Genomic DNA, 16,576 nt, shown 5'->3' on the forward strand with positions numbered 1-16,576 from the left:
CAAGACTGTCCAACTGCACACGCCATTAGAAATTCAGAAAGGTAAAAGAAAAGCAGAATGCATTTCATACGACGTGGCCACGGCACTGAAAAAGCGACCCAAGATTCAGCTAGACGAACCACGGGATTGCACCAAGCTTACCTGGAATAAGTACAAAGAGCACTACAGATCAAATGTTAATATGCCTGAGAGCAAAAAACGTAAGAGGGAAGATGAGACTCCATCTGCAGATGAAGGTAAAACAGCTACGTTTACAACTGAGAGGAATACATTTTTAAAAAACTGAAGAGAAACCAAGAAAACGTTTAAAGACACAGCGGCTGTCGTTTAAAGACTGGCCTCATAGTCTTTACTCATATTAGTTTGACGTATACTAGTCTTTACTTATACTCGTCTTTACTCATATTAGTTTAACGTATATTAATATTAGTCTTTACTTATACTAGTCTTTACTCATATTAGTTTAACGTATATTAATACTAGTCTTTACTTATACTAGTCTTTACTCATATTAGTTTAACGTATATTAATATTAGTCTTTACTTATACTAGTCTTTACTCATATTAGTTTAACGTATATTAATACTAGTCTTTACTTATACTAGTCTTTACTCATAGTTTAAAGTATATTAGTCCTTACTTATACTAGTCTTTACTCATATTAGTTTAAAGTATACTAGTCTTTACTCATATTAGTTTAAAGTATACTAGTCTTTACTCATATTAGTTTGACGTATACTAGTCTTTACTTATACTAGTCTTTACCAGGGCCGTGCAGAGACCTTTGACGGGGCGGGTGCTCAAAGTAAAAAAAGGGGCACTTATAGAGCAATCCAATAAGTTAGAAAATTCAGATAATGAGACCCTTGGGTTCAAACAACATAATAAAAATATATAAATTAGTGTCATTAGTGTTAATGTTAGTTCATAAATAACAGTTTTAGTTTTAAAGCTGACTTGTATCTAGAGATGTTACAACCACATTTTTGCCCCTGATCCGAGTCCAAGTTGTTTGATTTTTGATTATCTTCCAATACCGAGTCCTGTTCTGATACCAGGTGGTGATGCAACGCATTATAAAAGAAGAAAGAAGTCGTCCTTCTGTCTGTATTTGTCATTTTGTTATTTTAGCCTGAAAAGGTCACTCATTCAGGAAGTACATTTAACAGAAATCAAGATACTGTATTGCTATTGCACAGCTGTACAACCAAAGATATTTTGTGCTTACTAAAGACAGCTCTAGTAAGAGGTAGTAAAATATACGCAACCACAGAGACTTATCCATTGTGATACGGCTATGTTAGCTGAGATCTTTTTCCTGTTAGTAGGAAATTCTTGATCCCATTCCATGATCTCACTGAACTTAACACTAAACATGAGAGCTCTGCTACCAACCTAACAACACCCTTTACACAAAGGCACCATCATCACATACGTGGCAGGAGTCTCAGAGAAACTTAGAAGAATCTTCTCCAAACACAACATCCCGGTAAACTTTAAACCCAACAACACCCTCAGACAGAACCTGGTCCATCCAGAAGACAAAACACCCAAACAGAAGCTCAGTGGGGTCGTTTATGCAGTCCAGTGTAGGAGCACTGTCCAGATGTTTACATTAGAGAAACTAAACAACAATTACACAAGAACATAACACATCACAGGAGAGCCTCCTCTTCAGGTCAAAACTCTGCAGTCCACCTTCACCTGAAGGACAAGGGACACACCTTTGAAGATGACAAAGTCCACATTCTGGACAGAGAAGATAGATGATTTGAGAGAGGAGTAAAAGAAGCTATCTATGTAAAAACGTGAAAACCCCACTTTAAATAGGGGCGGGGCTTAGATTTCACCTTTCCAGAACCAATAATGCAGCTTTGGTCAAGGTCAAGGTCAATTTTACTTACAGAGCGCATTTACAGCAGCAAAGCTACACCAAAGCGTTGTACAAGGTAAAACAAAAAAAGATACAACAAATCAACAATAAAAACCTAAAATAAGATGAGCACACAACAGTCACAATCTGTGATAAAAACTGTTAAAAACTATTAAGATGCTCAAGTCAACCTGCATAAAAAGCCAAATCAAAAATTGCATCTTAAGAAGGGATTTAAAATGGTCTAGATCAGGGGTGTCAAACATGCGGCCCGCGGGCCGGATGCGGCCCGCAAACGGGTTAACTCCGGCCCGCGAGATGGTTGTGTAAACTTTATTTTCATACTTTACAATGTAGAGTGAAAATAAACTTATCTTTGTGAGCAAGTTTTCTCTGTAATGAGCATAAATAAAACAAAGCTGCACTCAAGGCTCACACAAGAACTTGAATCACATCCTGAAGTTGGCCGCCACGCAGGATGTGACTTCTGATATTGATGCGCTGGTGAAAGCTAAAAGATGTAAAGTAAAATGAGTCAAATATACTTTAAGTCAGGGGTGTCCAATCCTGGTCCTGGAGGGCCGGTAACCAGCAGGTTTTGTGGTTTTTCTGCTTCAACACGCTTGATTAGCTGGTTGAATCACCTGTGCAGCGGCTCATCAGGCTCTGCAGAAGCCTGTTAATCACCTGCTGATTGAAATCAGGTGTGTTGAAGCAGGTTAAAACAAAAACGTGCTGGATACCGGCCCTCGAGGACCAGGATTGGACATCCCGGCTTTAAGTGCTGCATGAAACTGATCTAGCCATGTGATCTGTAAGCACTTTGAATCACTAAGGAATGTTTTTTTATTTATTAATTTTTTTTTCTTCAAATTTTCAAGTACACTTCAGGTGTTGTACTTATACTATTTTGGATATATTGTCCTCAGGCTCCAGCCTTGTTTTATATTGATTGTATTAAAACAATGAAAACAATCTAAGTTTTTTTTTTTATTTACCCGTCTCGCCCACTTGGGACTAGATTTTCATCAATGTGGCCCCTGAGCTAAAATGAGTTTGACACCCCTGGTCTAGATTCTGTGTGGTCCTGATGTTGAGAGGTAGCTTGTTCCACAGTTTGGGCCCAACCACAGAGAACGCTCTGTTGCAGCGAGTCTTGTGGCGGGTTTTTGGAACTGTTAAAAGAGCTTGAGAGCTGGACCTCATGGTTCTGGCAGGGACGTAAGCGGACAGCAGCTCAGAGATGTAAACTGGGGCCAGGCCATGAAGGGATTTAAAAACAAAAAGTAAAATTTTGAAACGGATCCTGTAAGAGACAGGAAGCCAATGGAGAGAGGCCAGAACCGGGGTTATGTGATCCCGCTTGCTGGTTCCAGTCAGCAAGCGGGCCGCTGCATTTTGGACCAGCTGAAGTCGGTGTGGGGAGGACTGGTCCAGGCCAGAATACAGGGAGTCGCAGTAGTCCAATCGGCAAGACCGAACAGGTGTTCGGTCTTGAAGCCATTAGCAGGAAGCCATACCTTCCTGCTAATGTCCAGGTTCGAGGACATTAGCAGGAAGGTATGGCTTCACCTTTGCTATCTGCCTTAAATGATAAAAACCTGATTGGACCACTGCACTCACCTGTCTGTAAAGATTAAAAGAACCGTCTAAAAACACAGCAAGGTTTTTAACACCGGGTTTTAGAAAACCAGATCAAGGACCAAGAGGACCAACAGCGTTGTTTAAAAGATTAGAACTTTTTTTGAATCTCATTCAGTTTCAGTCTAGGTCACATCTTCCTGCATCTAATCAACACGATGACTCACCATCAATAGAGGCTAACGACTCATCAGGAGATGGAGAGGCGGGGTACTCAGAGTAGTTTCTGCTCTTTAAATAACAACAGACAGCTACAGCTTATGAGCTTGACTCTCCCATGTTCCAGTTAGAACTGACAAAGCTCCTCAGAGGAGAAGTGAAATGTTTTAAAGAAACCAAAGAAGTCCAGTTGCCTTCATCTGAACTCTTTGGAGTAATAGTCAATAATAAAAAATACTTAATAAAGTAATAAAATGTATATAATTATGCTCACATTCACTTTTACCATCTCTTTGTGGGAGGCGGAAAATTTATCATGTTTAACCCTCTTATGACCATAAATATAACAAGTATTTTTTTTGTTTATGGCTTTAAAATTGTAATAAAAGTGTAAAATGTTTGTAACTCTGCTCCTTTTTTCAGAACAACCTCAGCTTTCAGTGTCTAGTTTGTATTTAGTGTTTATGTTTATTAAAGTCTGTAAAACTGCAGCTTAAATGAAAAAAAAAAACAGATTTGAATTTTCTTTACATTTATTACTAAACAGGAACTTCAAAATGACTTGAGCAAACTATGTCAAAAGAACTACCGGTATTTAAATTCAGAACTGTGTTGCAAACACTCAGAAAACAGTGTGACCCCTGACCTCATGTTAACCATTTTAATGACTGCAGCCTGTCTATGACCACAGGTCTACGCTCTGGTCCAGAGAACGGGATACAGTAAAATAAATACTAGGTATCATAAAATAACACTCAGGGGCTACTTCACAGCTGTAGCTACATTTCTACCAGCATTATGAAGATCAATAAGCAGATAAAAGGTTAAATGTAAATATTTCATTACAAAAAGTCAACTAATAAAATTCTGCACTGATAACATTATATTTTTAGCTAAATAAATATTTATTGTACGTATAAATAATGCTGGAATGAAGCTGAATCATTTAGTAAACAGTTGAGTGTTCAAATAAAAACCAGTGTGACTTTAATCTGTCCCTCCTCGTGTCACCATCTACAGAAACAGCCTTCTGGGACACCTGACCAACCAGGTGGATTTTATTTGTGGCGTTTCCATAACTTTATAAAAGCTGCTGATGAAGATGATCAGATCATCTCCTCCTTTCGGTTCTCGCCCTCCCGTCGCTGTTCGCTACGTTTCTTTCTGTGACGCTGCAAAGCTGGTTTCCTTCTAACAGCGATTTTTGGAGTAACATGAATAACATCATGTAATCAGAGGCGGAGCTGGCCTAAATGGCGCCTGCGAGATCCCCCGCGACACCCCCCCCCTCCACACACACACACACACACACACAAGAAAAAAAAATTACACCTACAACTTTGTTTCAAATTGCGTGGAGTGTATTATATATAACAAAGTTTGCTAACTGAATACAACATCCAGCTCCTGGCCACCATCTCACCACTTGTCAAAGTTCTACTGAAATCATGATGATGACAACACCTGCCATCGCCTTCATTCCTGGGAAATATGAAAGTAGTTGGCACCTTGGTATGTCCTCTTCGAACTAGCTCTGTGCGTATGCTGTCGGTAACTGGTGATGGCCACTTGGCTGGGTCTGAAGAAAGAGGCTCATCATCACCTTCAGTGGGACTCATTGGTTGATCGTTCAGGCTTATCTATTGACAGAAAACAGAAGCGTAACTCAACACATTGCTATGTGGACCATTTCACATATTCTATTAAAATACAATATGTGACATTCAAATTTCTCTAATGTTTGCAGGACACACACACACACACACACACTTGTGCAAAACTTACCTGCCAAAGCTTGTTGGGGAGACGTGGCAGCTGGCTGTTCCTCATCAAGTTCACATGTACTGGTAGGTCTCTCTATTGACAGAAAATGGAAGCATAACTCACCACATTGCTATATGGAACAATTCCCCTATTCTGTGAAAATACTATTTAAATGTCTATAGCTAAATGTTTGCTGGACACACACACATGTGCAAAACCCACCTAAAGTATCTTCCTGGGGAGATGTGGTGCCAGCAGACTGTCCCTCCTAAAGTTCAAATACTGGCCTACTGGTATGAGCAGTGGAGGTAGCTGGCTGTTCCTCAGTGGCAGCTGATGTCATCCCAAAATATCTGCGTAGGGCTCCTGATGTTGCATAAAACAAACAATACAATCTTCATGTCACGTCTGTTGCTTTAGCGTTTTAATTAACATGTTACAATGAGCATTTACAGTTTTCAGCAGTGGTGGAAAGAATTCTGAAAATCTGTACTCGAGTACAAGTACTGTTACATTGCTAAAATATTACTCATTTACAAGTAAAAGTACTGCTGTTAGAGAAATACTCAAGTAAAAGTACAAATTATTCATAAAAACCTCAGAGTATTATTTATTTTTAACGGCTGATGTCACCATCACTTCTCCAGACTGGGGCTGCCTGGAAATTGTGTGTTTTCCTTTACCAAAAGTTAAAACACCAACAATCTATTAATCATTAATAATTGATAAAATACAAAACAAGTGTTTTTCCCTCATTTTTTTTGTCATTTTAAGTTTTTATTTCCTTATTCAGCAAATGTCTCCGGCACACAAAGAACTAAATGACCAGAGGAGCCACAACTATTGATTAAATATCCATGAATCCATTTTAACTGGTTAAATTCTTCCACTCTCCCACGCTGCTTCAAGGTCACTGTGAGTTAACATAGCCGCGGTGTGCTGTGCAGCACACTTAACGCAACATGATGACATCATCGACTTGTACAGTGCTGAAAGGCGAGACAGTCTCAACTTTCAGCTAAAAAAAGACCGCTCTAGCTATTATAGTTTTTATGTTATGGCAGTTTACAGTATAAACAGGATCTTACTGGCAGGGCACCTCCAGTGGCCCGCTGCCGCTCCGTTTTTCGTAGGGTAAATAATAAGTAGCTCATTTCCCGAGTCCAAAAAGAAAGGCGAATGGCGCCGGCGCGAGACCTGCCACCCACCGACAATGTATTTCAGCAAAATTCTCAAAGACTCATTTTAATTTGATAGCGTTTGGTTATCAGCCTTTCGGTTTTCCACTCTTAGCTTTTCATAAAAGCTCATTTGACAAAGAAAAAGCTAGCGGTTGGAAGTAGTTCTAAATACATGCAACGTAAGAAGCTAGCAAGACATTTGAAGGGATCATCATAGCACCATGCAAAACGTACAGATTAGAGAGGTTAGGTAATCAATAAGTTGGGGGACAGGCGGGAAAAATACCAACTAAATAATAAAGAGATGCATACCTGCATCTTTTCCTCGTTTCTCCTCCTCTTCTTTTCTTTTTTTCCGAAATTGGGCACCAGATGGCTTCGACCGCTTCTTCTCCATTATGTTTGTGAGCGGTGATATGTGAAACGGTACCTGTATCCCTCCATCATCACTCTCCGAGATCCCTCCGCCCCCCACCTGATAAAGGGCGCTATAGAGCGCACTACAGAGGCGCGGCGGACACAAGGGGCGCAATAAAATCCCAATATAAACGCAAACAATGACTTTGTTGTGCTTTTATTACAGAAATATTATTATTATCATCACTAATCACTATTATTATTATGAAGAACATGTGATTTCTATGTTTTGTTGATGTATCGGTTGATGGAAGAAAAAAAAAAAAAAGAAATTAAATGCCGCACATGTTGCACATATCAAGCTCCGCCACTGCCACTGGAGCCGTCAGCAGCCGTCAGCAGTGCGAGTCAGCCACGTCTCAGGAGCAGCATGTCGCAGCCTTTACGCGCCGGTTCTATTTTCTACGTGCGACGCCTCTGAAACGGGTCAAGTTCAACATTTTTGGGGAAGGAAAGACAGGAAATCGGACGCGGAAATGGAGCGAAGCTCCCGAGATTTTCAGAATAAAGAAACGTACTGCCTTCCGGTTGCTTTACTTTAAAAAAGGTTACTAACTGTGCGGCCCCGTGAGAAGTTATCACCTAGCTAGCGGTCTCCTTTGTTTTTCAGGTCCGTATTGGCAATTATAAAACGGACAGAACATAAAACACAAACCTTTTGGAGCCATGTTGTAGTTTTCTCCTGCTTGTTGTTGTGTTTACTGACGAAGTCACTCGTGTGACTTCGCGCTCTGTCGGTGACAGCTGCTCCCCTGCTGCTTAGCGTCTCGTGGGAAGGGCCAGGCAGCAGTTTACGTGAGCAAGACGTGCTGCTGCAGTAACGTGCTGCTGATGGCTCCTGTGGAAACCCGGGGGTTAGGCTGCAGAACCAGGCATATCAGCTTTACTAACTCCAACAGACCTGACCGGCAATCTGAAGTTGCAAGTGTGGTATTCTGGCCACAGAGTGTTGAGGGTCTGAGTGACGTTTCATTCACCATGTAAAGGGTCATTTTGGCACATGCTGGCTCAAGAAAATGAGTTCAAAATACGAAAAAGTTGTAAAGTATCACTTTAAGTTATCTTGGTGTCATGGTCTGGGGTGAGTCCTCCTCTCTCTGCTAAACCTTCTCTGAGCTTCTCCTGCAGGTGGGCGTGTCAAGCAGTGGACCAGCTGCAGCCCATCTGCTCATCAGTTGGCCAGGGACATATAAGCTGCTGGGAGACATCTTTATTCGCTGGATGATTAACTCAACTTTGGTATCTACGACTCCTGAGCCTGATTACTGAGTAATCCAAGTAGATATCGTCCAAGTCGTACTTCTAGCCAGATTGCTGGTTCCTGTGTGTTTTTCCAAGCTTGCCTGATTTTTGTAAGCTGCCTCTTCTCCAGATTTCCACCACCACCTTTCACACCGTCCTGCAACCTACCGGACCAGTCCCGCTGTCTCCCAGCCGCTCCCTGGCTGTCCACTCCATATTGACCTTACCTTACCGGATCCTGCTCCCTATTCCGTGCTCAGCTCCTCCAGTCCTCCAGCAACCTGGAAACCCAGTCTCCTGTGATCCAGCAAGCGTGTATTCTTAAATGTACTGAAAATGTCAAAAAGAGCTGGTGAGATTGCTTAAAGGGGTTTTGTGCAAAAATCTTCATTTTCCTGTTTTGTATAGACCACAAAATTGTTCTAACTTTAAAAATATAGTCGCAACACGTCCCCTTTAACATGTGCTTTTGTAGCAGGAAGTCCTTTACAGTTCTCCAATCAGCCCCAAGACAAAATGCACATTGCCGTACATGAAGCATTAAAAAGGCAAAGCGAGGTTTAATTTATACATTTATTCTAATCACAACTGTACAGGAATGTATCGTCACAGCAGAAAGGCAACCTAAACCTGACCGTGGAACAACAGCCGTCACAACACATCCAGAACTCCAACAGAAATGTACAGGCTCAGATCATTTCAACTCAACATTTAGATTCCTCTTGATTATCATCATAGTTATTATTATTCACATAGAACTATCTGTCTTTCAAATAGATCTTTGTTTTAAAGAGCATAAAAATACAAGTGGACTTTTCACTAGGATGAAAACTGGTGGCTGATCCATCGCCTTGGCTTATATGAAGGGGAAACACTGAAAACTGGGGGCGTCGGGAGGAGTGAAGCCAACTTATTACAGCTTACCAGATTTTTTGTTATTTTATGTATTTATATTAGCTCATACAAGGCTTTGCAGTAGTTACAGAAGGTTGCAGACATTTGGGGGTTAACTTTTAGGGTTAAATCACTTGGACATCACTGACACAAAGGGGCGTTGTCAAAGAAATCATGAAGCTGTTAAACAAAAGGAATAGATAAATACGAAGGCACGGAGATTTGCAGAATAAACACCAAATTTAGAAATAATTGTGATAAAAGAGGAAGACGAGAAGGAGGTTAAGTTGATTAAAGGCAATTTTACTAACCAAACACTAGAGGGCGCTTTAGGAGCGCCTGTTTTAAACCTACCGTAAATCTTGTAATACAGGCCCGGGCCTGTATTTGACTCAAGCTCATCAAGCTCCGGGCCTTTATTGGAAGGAGGGCCAGTATTAGAGGCAGGCCTCAATTTCTATTTGAGTAAAATGAACTAATGGTTCGCTGGAGTTTTTGACAATTAAAATTGCGCCCACATTTTCAAAGTTAAACACATTTCTTTTAACAACAGTAGTTTCTGCTTCAGCCCTCTCCCCTCCCCCTGCGCAGTGGCCGCAAACTCACTGATGCTCCTGCAGCCTCTCAGAGTTCCTGCTGCTCTAAACATTAAAATAATTATTTCATTTTCTGTTCCTCACTTCTGATTACCTTCAATGGTGTCTGTTTGTTGCAACCACCAGGTACAAAAAATAACTTGTTTTTATTTGACTATTTTTCTGTCCTGTATCTGTTTATTATCTTCCTGCATCTCCTCTCAATCCTAAAGAAAAACTGCTACCTGGGTTCATATATATTCACCTTATGAGTTACCTTTGAACTGCGGTTCTAAAAGATCTACCGACCGCAAAAACAGCGGAGTGCTCGCCGGCCACATCAGTGAGGTGCGTCACCGAGGACAAAACAGGTGATTCGCCCTGATCCACAGCAGCGAAACGCATCAGACACAAATAAAAGCATAAAAGACAGAAAACATAAAAGGAAATGAGCTGACATGAACGATCGCATGTTAAATTAGTTTTTGAGGTGGCGACACCTAATTTGATAATGTTACTGTGGCCGTGCTCAGGACGCAGATGTATGGAGCGCGTCAACAATCAGAGCTTTGCATGCACAAGCTGGTTAAGGTTAGGATGGGGGTGTAACGGAATTAAAGTGATGTAACTATCTAATGTTGTATTTTAATACACTGTTAGTAGTTCACTTTTATAAACAGAAGAATAGGCTGACGTAATCGAATCTGGTCGTCTTTGTTATGACTAGATATCACGAGGCTTATAAAGTGATGACATGAGCCGCTATTTTGCCGTGTACGTACCCAGTGGGGTCTCCCAAGTAGATCAGGAATTGCCAGGTCTGGAAACCTCGGATGTACGGTGGAGCTGTCGGTGCAGCGATCACAACGTTTCAAAACCCGTCTGGAGGGTCGGCCCGGTACCGTTCAGCGGCGTCAGCAGGTGCTCTTATTTTGAAAGGACGTCGTCTGGTTGTTAAACGACGAAAATCTCCCGTTTCACAGTTCTTAGTTTAAAGAAAACGCATCCGGCCAGGCTGCGCTTGTCTTTAGGATGATGGTGAATAGAACTGAAGTCAAAATGGAACTGACTTAAAATGGCGTTGCCTTGTTTTATATCTCTGACTTGTTGATAAGTTTCAGTAAAGTAGATTGGACACTTGAAGTCAACACCAGATTCTCCTGCGGCAGCCGAAAGCTCTGATTGGTTGGAACAATGTGTCATGCGTTTCTATGGAGATGAGGATCAGTATGTCTGCACCGTAGTCCTGGTTTCATTAAACATAATTCATGACATATTTATTTCACAGATCATTCACTTGATTATTGTTGATCAACATCTGTTTTGCTTAATAATTTCAATCACAAATAAAGTACTTTGATTAAGTAAAGCTTCTTCTTCTCCTTCGGACTCTTCTCCTGGAATGTAAACAGTCTGAGGAACAACCCGACCTTGGTTTTTCTACACGGTGTTATTGTGCCCAGGGGCCAGCTGTATGGAGTTGAAAACCATGAACTTCATAACCTTACAGGGGTGAGGGGAAGGTTAAATTGCAAGAGGGTAAACGTCACAATTTGGTTAAATTACCGTTTTACGGCGGGTGTCAGTACCGACGCTCTGGCACAGCGCGTTGTCTCCAGACGTGCAGGAGCTCCTCACCTTCTGACAGCAGGCTGCTGTCTTTTCCGAGGACTGCATCTTGCCGGTCATTATCACATGACAGCGACTAGTGGATGACGGGCATAAAAAGTCACTATAGAGCGGTGAAGTCGACTAGTGACTAGTTCATACAACCCCTATTGCTCCCCAGAGTGTTCTGCAGCATAATCAGCACGTTCTCTTTGAACTTGATATCAAATTTTCGCCTCCTCTTTGTCTCCGCACCTGCCATGGTTAAAGTTACCCTCGCGGTCTATCACTGGCAAATCAAAAGTGAGACGGATGACATAACCGCCCCCCGTACTTCCTTGTTACCACATTCCACCTGGCCACAATAAAAAAAACGGGCCATTATTCACCTCCGCCAACTCCGACACCGGCCAAACTGTGATACCTGGCAGTTAATTAAATACAGGCTATCATTAGAGGATTTACGGTATGTGTGAATGTTGATTGGATGGGCTATATAAAGCCTTGAAATGTAAAGAAATATATTTTTGAAATCACTGTTGTGCGCCTCATGTGTGCTTTTTGTCAGTGTTGGTCTCTTATTATCATCAAGCATAAAACCTTCATGTGTAGAGATGAACACCGGCGATCTGATTTATGTGCAAGTGTCTTAAGAATTCATAGCTGGTCTGATCCTTAGCGTAACTACGTACTGTACGAGCAGGAGGACACTGACATGAGCAAAAAGCAGGGACTACGCACACGCTCGAAACAACAACACCAACAATAACAGCAAGAGCACCAACAACAACGTGAGAAGAGACGACATGCGGGTCGGGAAGTCCAGCGAACCACTGGCCTCCACTCGTACAGAGGAGAAAGGGAGGCTACGACGCATCTGGAAAAATGAATCCTTTTGATATTTTAGAAGAGAGACGGACGCAAAGAGAGCGGTCTGTGTTTCAGTGTGCTTTTAAAAATCCTCATCAGAGCGTGTCGTGTTTGTTCATCTCTCCGTCTACTTGCCTTTGAGACAATTAGTGTGCTTAGTTTCTTCGTAAGACTGCACCCGAAAGTTTGTCTAAGCCAGCCTTTTTTGTGTAGAGATGAATTATTGTGCTTCTCGGTCCACGCAGCAGTCTGAGGCTGGGTGGAGGTAACGCGCTGGGCTGCAGAGGTCAGAGGTTGTTGTGGGAGCAGCTTCCTCGCATCAGGAGAAGGAGCCAGAGCTACTGCACCAGATAAAGAGGACTCCCTCTTCAAGGCTACTCAGGAAGCACTTAACATGGGAGGGCCAGACGCTCAAACACGAGCTCCCCAAAGCGCCAGCATTTAGTCTTGGGAGCGCCGTCTTCTCACACACCTACATGTCATGAGGGATGGGTCAGGGGGAGGGGGGCTGGAGATCAGTCGAGCATTGCATCCAGTTGGTCTGCCAAGTCGTCAAACATGCTGCCGATGTCATCCAGGATAGAGACGGTTCCTTTCTGGCTGGAAAATGTTGAAAAAGAAAAATGGAATAATTAGCTTTTACTGAGGCTTCGATAAACATGCTGACAGAATCAATGAGTCAAGTGTGGAGGTGAGTTCCTCCACTGATGGAAAGCAGCTTTAAGATTCAGTTTATGGGTGACATTCACTATTTTCACACTGTTGAGAAGCAACATGTCTTTACACCAAAGAGTGTTCATTCAGGAATGTAATTTGTTATGTAACATGAATTTGTTTGTTACCCTCAGGAGGTGTCCTCTGTGGCAGCCATTTTGAAGCAGCTAAAGAGGAAGCCCGCCTCTAATGCTGCCTTTATATAGGAAATGCCTGAGTGGACTGATGTGATTGGCCGACCTGAATTGGAGGGGGGGTCGGAGAGTATATAGGTGGACTGCTGGGTGTGGCAAAGGGTCGTTTTTCCTCTCTGAAAGTGACAGAGACTGCTAAGAGAGTTGGATGGGTGGCCACTTTGAATAGTGCTGGGATTTTCTGATTTTGTTTTTCGGACCAGAGGAAATAAAACTGGTTTTCCTTGTCTATCGACCAAGTCATCATGTTTCTTTTGTCCTCACTACACTTCACTGTGTAACACACACACACACACACACACACACACACACACACACACACACACACACACACACACACACACACACACACACACACACACACACACACACACACACACACACACACCTGACAAACTCAGAAACATACAATACAGTCGACTAATTGTAAAGATCAACAAAAAGTAATGATAAATCCCAAAATAATCATATAAATCATGATTTTTTAAATTGTTTATACTTAAAAAACTCATGTTTTACAATTGTTTTCATTTTATAGGAGAATGACGTTTTACAAAGACCAGTAAAGTACATGAGAAATCATGTTTTTATTAGGTGTCATGGCTGCCATGGAGCTTCATAAAGAAAGTAAAAATAGATTAGACCATCTGGACAATGACTGTTCTCTTCATTTGAGTTTTTTAGTTTTAGGTAATGGTAAAGGGGGAAACCTGTAAGTAAAGATGATTTACTATGGCTTTTGAATGACCAAAAAATGTCATGGATTTTATCAATATGTTTATCAATAACCCATTTCCTATAGTGAAGAGAGAAGGAGACAATGAGCAGACACGTCAAACAGTTATAACTGTGGCAAAATGCCCCAAACAACAGGTCACAGAGTTTATTTATACCAAGAGATAAAAGAGAGAGAGAGAGAGAGAGATTGTGTGTGTGTGTGTGTGTGTGTGTGTGTGTGTGTGTCATGCAAAGAGACATAGAACAATACATTTACATTCAGTTGATTGAGTCCATGATCAAGAATTAATTAACATAAAGTTTCCCATAACACTTCCTCAAAAGAATGAAGCAGGACCAGCTGGCTGACCATCTGCAAACAGGTACAAAGATTAATCAAACAAGTTATTTGCAGAAGTATCAAGTTTCCCGTGTACTTACATAAAATACACCCTGACATACTTTATGTTGTGTTGCATTTAGTCAACGTAAACTTAAATCTGGCCTGAAGAAGAGGTTCCAGTGTGTGTTTGAGGGGATTGCTAAAGCAGGAAACCCAACACATCTGAATGAGATCTACACTGAGCTCTACATCACAGAGGGAGGGACTGGAGAGGTCAACAATGAACATGAGATCAGAGAGATTGAAGTGGCGTCCAGGAAACTAAAAAAACTAGAAACGACAATCAGACGAGACCTCTTCAAACTCCCACCTGGGAGAGACGAACTTGTTAGAACAGTGATCTCAAAGGGAGTGGCTAGTATTGGCAAAACGGTCTTAACTCAGAAGTTCACTCTGGACCGGGCTGAAGACAACGCCTACCAGAACATCCACTTCATGTTTCCGTTCTCCTTCAGAGAACTGAAAGTGCTAAAAGAAAAGAAGTTTAGTTTGGTGGAACTTGTTCATCACTTCTTCACTGAAACCAAAAATAACAGGAGCTTTGAAGAGTTCCAGGTCGTGTTCATCTCAGATGGTCTGGATGAGTGTCGACTTCCTCTGGACTTCCACCACAGTAAGATCCTGACTGATGTCACAGAGTCCTCCTCATTGGAAGTTCTACTGACAGACCTCATCAGGGGGAACCTGCTTCCTTCTGCTCGCCTCTGGATAACCACAAGACCCGCAGCAGCCAATCAGATCCCCTCTGAGTGTGTTGGCATTGTAACAGAGGTCAGAGGGTTCACTGACCCACAGAAGGAGGAGTACTTCAGGAAGAGATTCAGAGATGCGGAGCAGGCCATCAGGATTATCCTCCACATCAAGACATCACGAAGCCTTCACATCATGTGTCACATCCCAGTCTTCTGCTGGATCACTGCTACAGTTCTGGAGGAGGTGTTTAAAAACAAAGATGGGGAAAGCTGCCCAAGACCCTGACTCAGATGTACATTCACTTCCTGGTTGTTCAGGCCAAAGTGAAGGTCAAGTATGATGGAGGAGCTGAGGCAGATCCACACTGGAGTCCAGAGAGCAGGAAGATGATTGAGTCTCTGGGAAAACTGGCTTTTGATCAGCTGCAGAAAGGAAACCCGATCTTCTATGAATCAGACCTGACAGAGTGTGGCATCGATATCAGAGCAGCCTCAGTGTACTCAGGAGTGTTCACACAGATCTTTGTAGAAGAGACAGGACTGTACCAGTTAAAGGTCTTCTGCTTCATCCACCTGAGTGTTCAGGAGTTTCTGGCTGCTCTGCATGTCGATATGACCTTCATCAGCTCTGGTGTCAATCTAATGGAAGACAAACAGCAACATTCTCTGTGGTCTAAACTTTTCAGCGGTCCAAATCTAAATGATCTCTATCAGAGTGCTGTGAACAAGGCCTTTGAGAGTCCAAATGGACACCTGGACGCTTTCTCCTTGGTCTGTCCCGGCCGGCCAATCAGACTCTCCTAAAAGACCTGCTGGGGAAGACAGGAAGCAGATCCAATCAGGAAACAGTTGATCACATCAACAAGAAGCTCAATGAGAGTCTGTCTGCGGAGACAAGCATCAACCTGCTCTACTGTCTGAATGAACTGAATCATCTTTGTCTGGTGGAGGAGATCCAACAGTCTCTGAGTTCAGGACGTCTCTCTACAGACACTGTCTCCTGCTCAGTGGTCAGCACTGGTCTTTATCCTACTGTCTTCAGAAAAAGATCTGGAGGTGTTTGACCTGAAGAAATGGTTGTGTCAGTTTTAGTGGGAGGACATAATTGAATCAGTTAATAAAAGTATAAAAACAATAATCTCAGATAAAAAAACACAAATCTTCAGTCAAATCCAACTTATAAATGTATAACTAGATGTAATTTTTACCTGTAGAAGGTGGAGGGGCAACTGGGAGATTTGGAACTTTTAAAATCTTTATTTTCACCTCTTACATCCAAACTTTAAATGTTACTATTTTACATGTCAGACAATTGTTTGTATAAAACGCAAATAAACAGTTCACCACAATTGAATGTATCTAAGACTAATTGTTAAATCTGTGCAGATGGGGACATAAACACAGACATTTTTCCCTTATTTGTCAGATTTATTTGATTTGATGCTTTATAGATGTTACATTTCTAGTTATTAAGAATATTTAATGCTACAGTCGAAAGATGACAAGATTTTTAGGACAATAACATTTGATTTTTATCAATAAGATAAAAAATTAAATAACTTCATGAAGTGTTGCTTTTGCAAGTTGATTGAATAATTAGAAACGAACTGAGGGAAGTTATTCACTAGGTTA

General features: G+C 41.7%; 1 pseudogene; it reads left to right on the plus strand.

The window, feature by feature from the left end:
• The first annotated feature begins 14,195 nt into the window (after nucleotides 1–14,195).
• LOC129158909 (protein NLRC3-like) lies at nucleotides 14,196–16,321 on the plus strand (annotated as a pseudogene).
• The last annotated feature ends 255 nt before the right edge of the window (nucleotides 16,322–16,576 follow it).

Source organism: Nothobranchius furzeri, chromosome 12 (assembly GCF_043380555.1).
Source record: "Nothobranchius furzeri strain GRZ-AD chromosome 12, NfurGRZ-RIMD1, whole genome shotgun sequence".
NCBI lineage: Eukaryota > Metazoa > Chordata > Actinopteri > Cyprinodontiformes > Nothobranchiidae > Nothobranchius > Nothobranchius furzeri.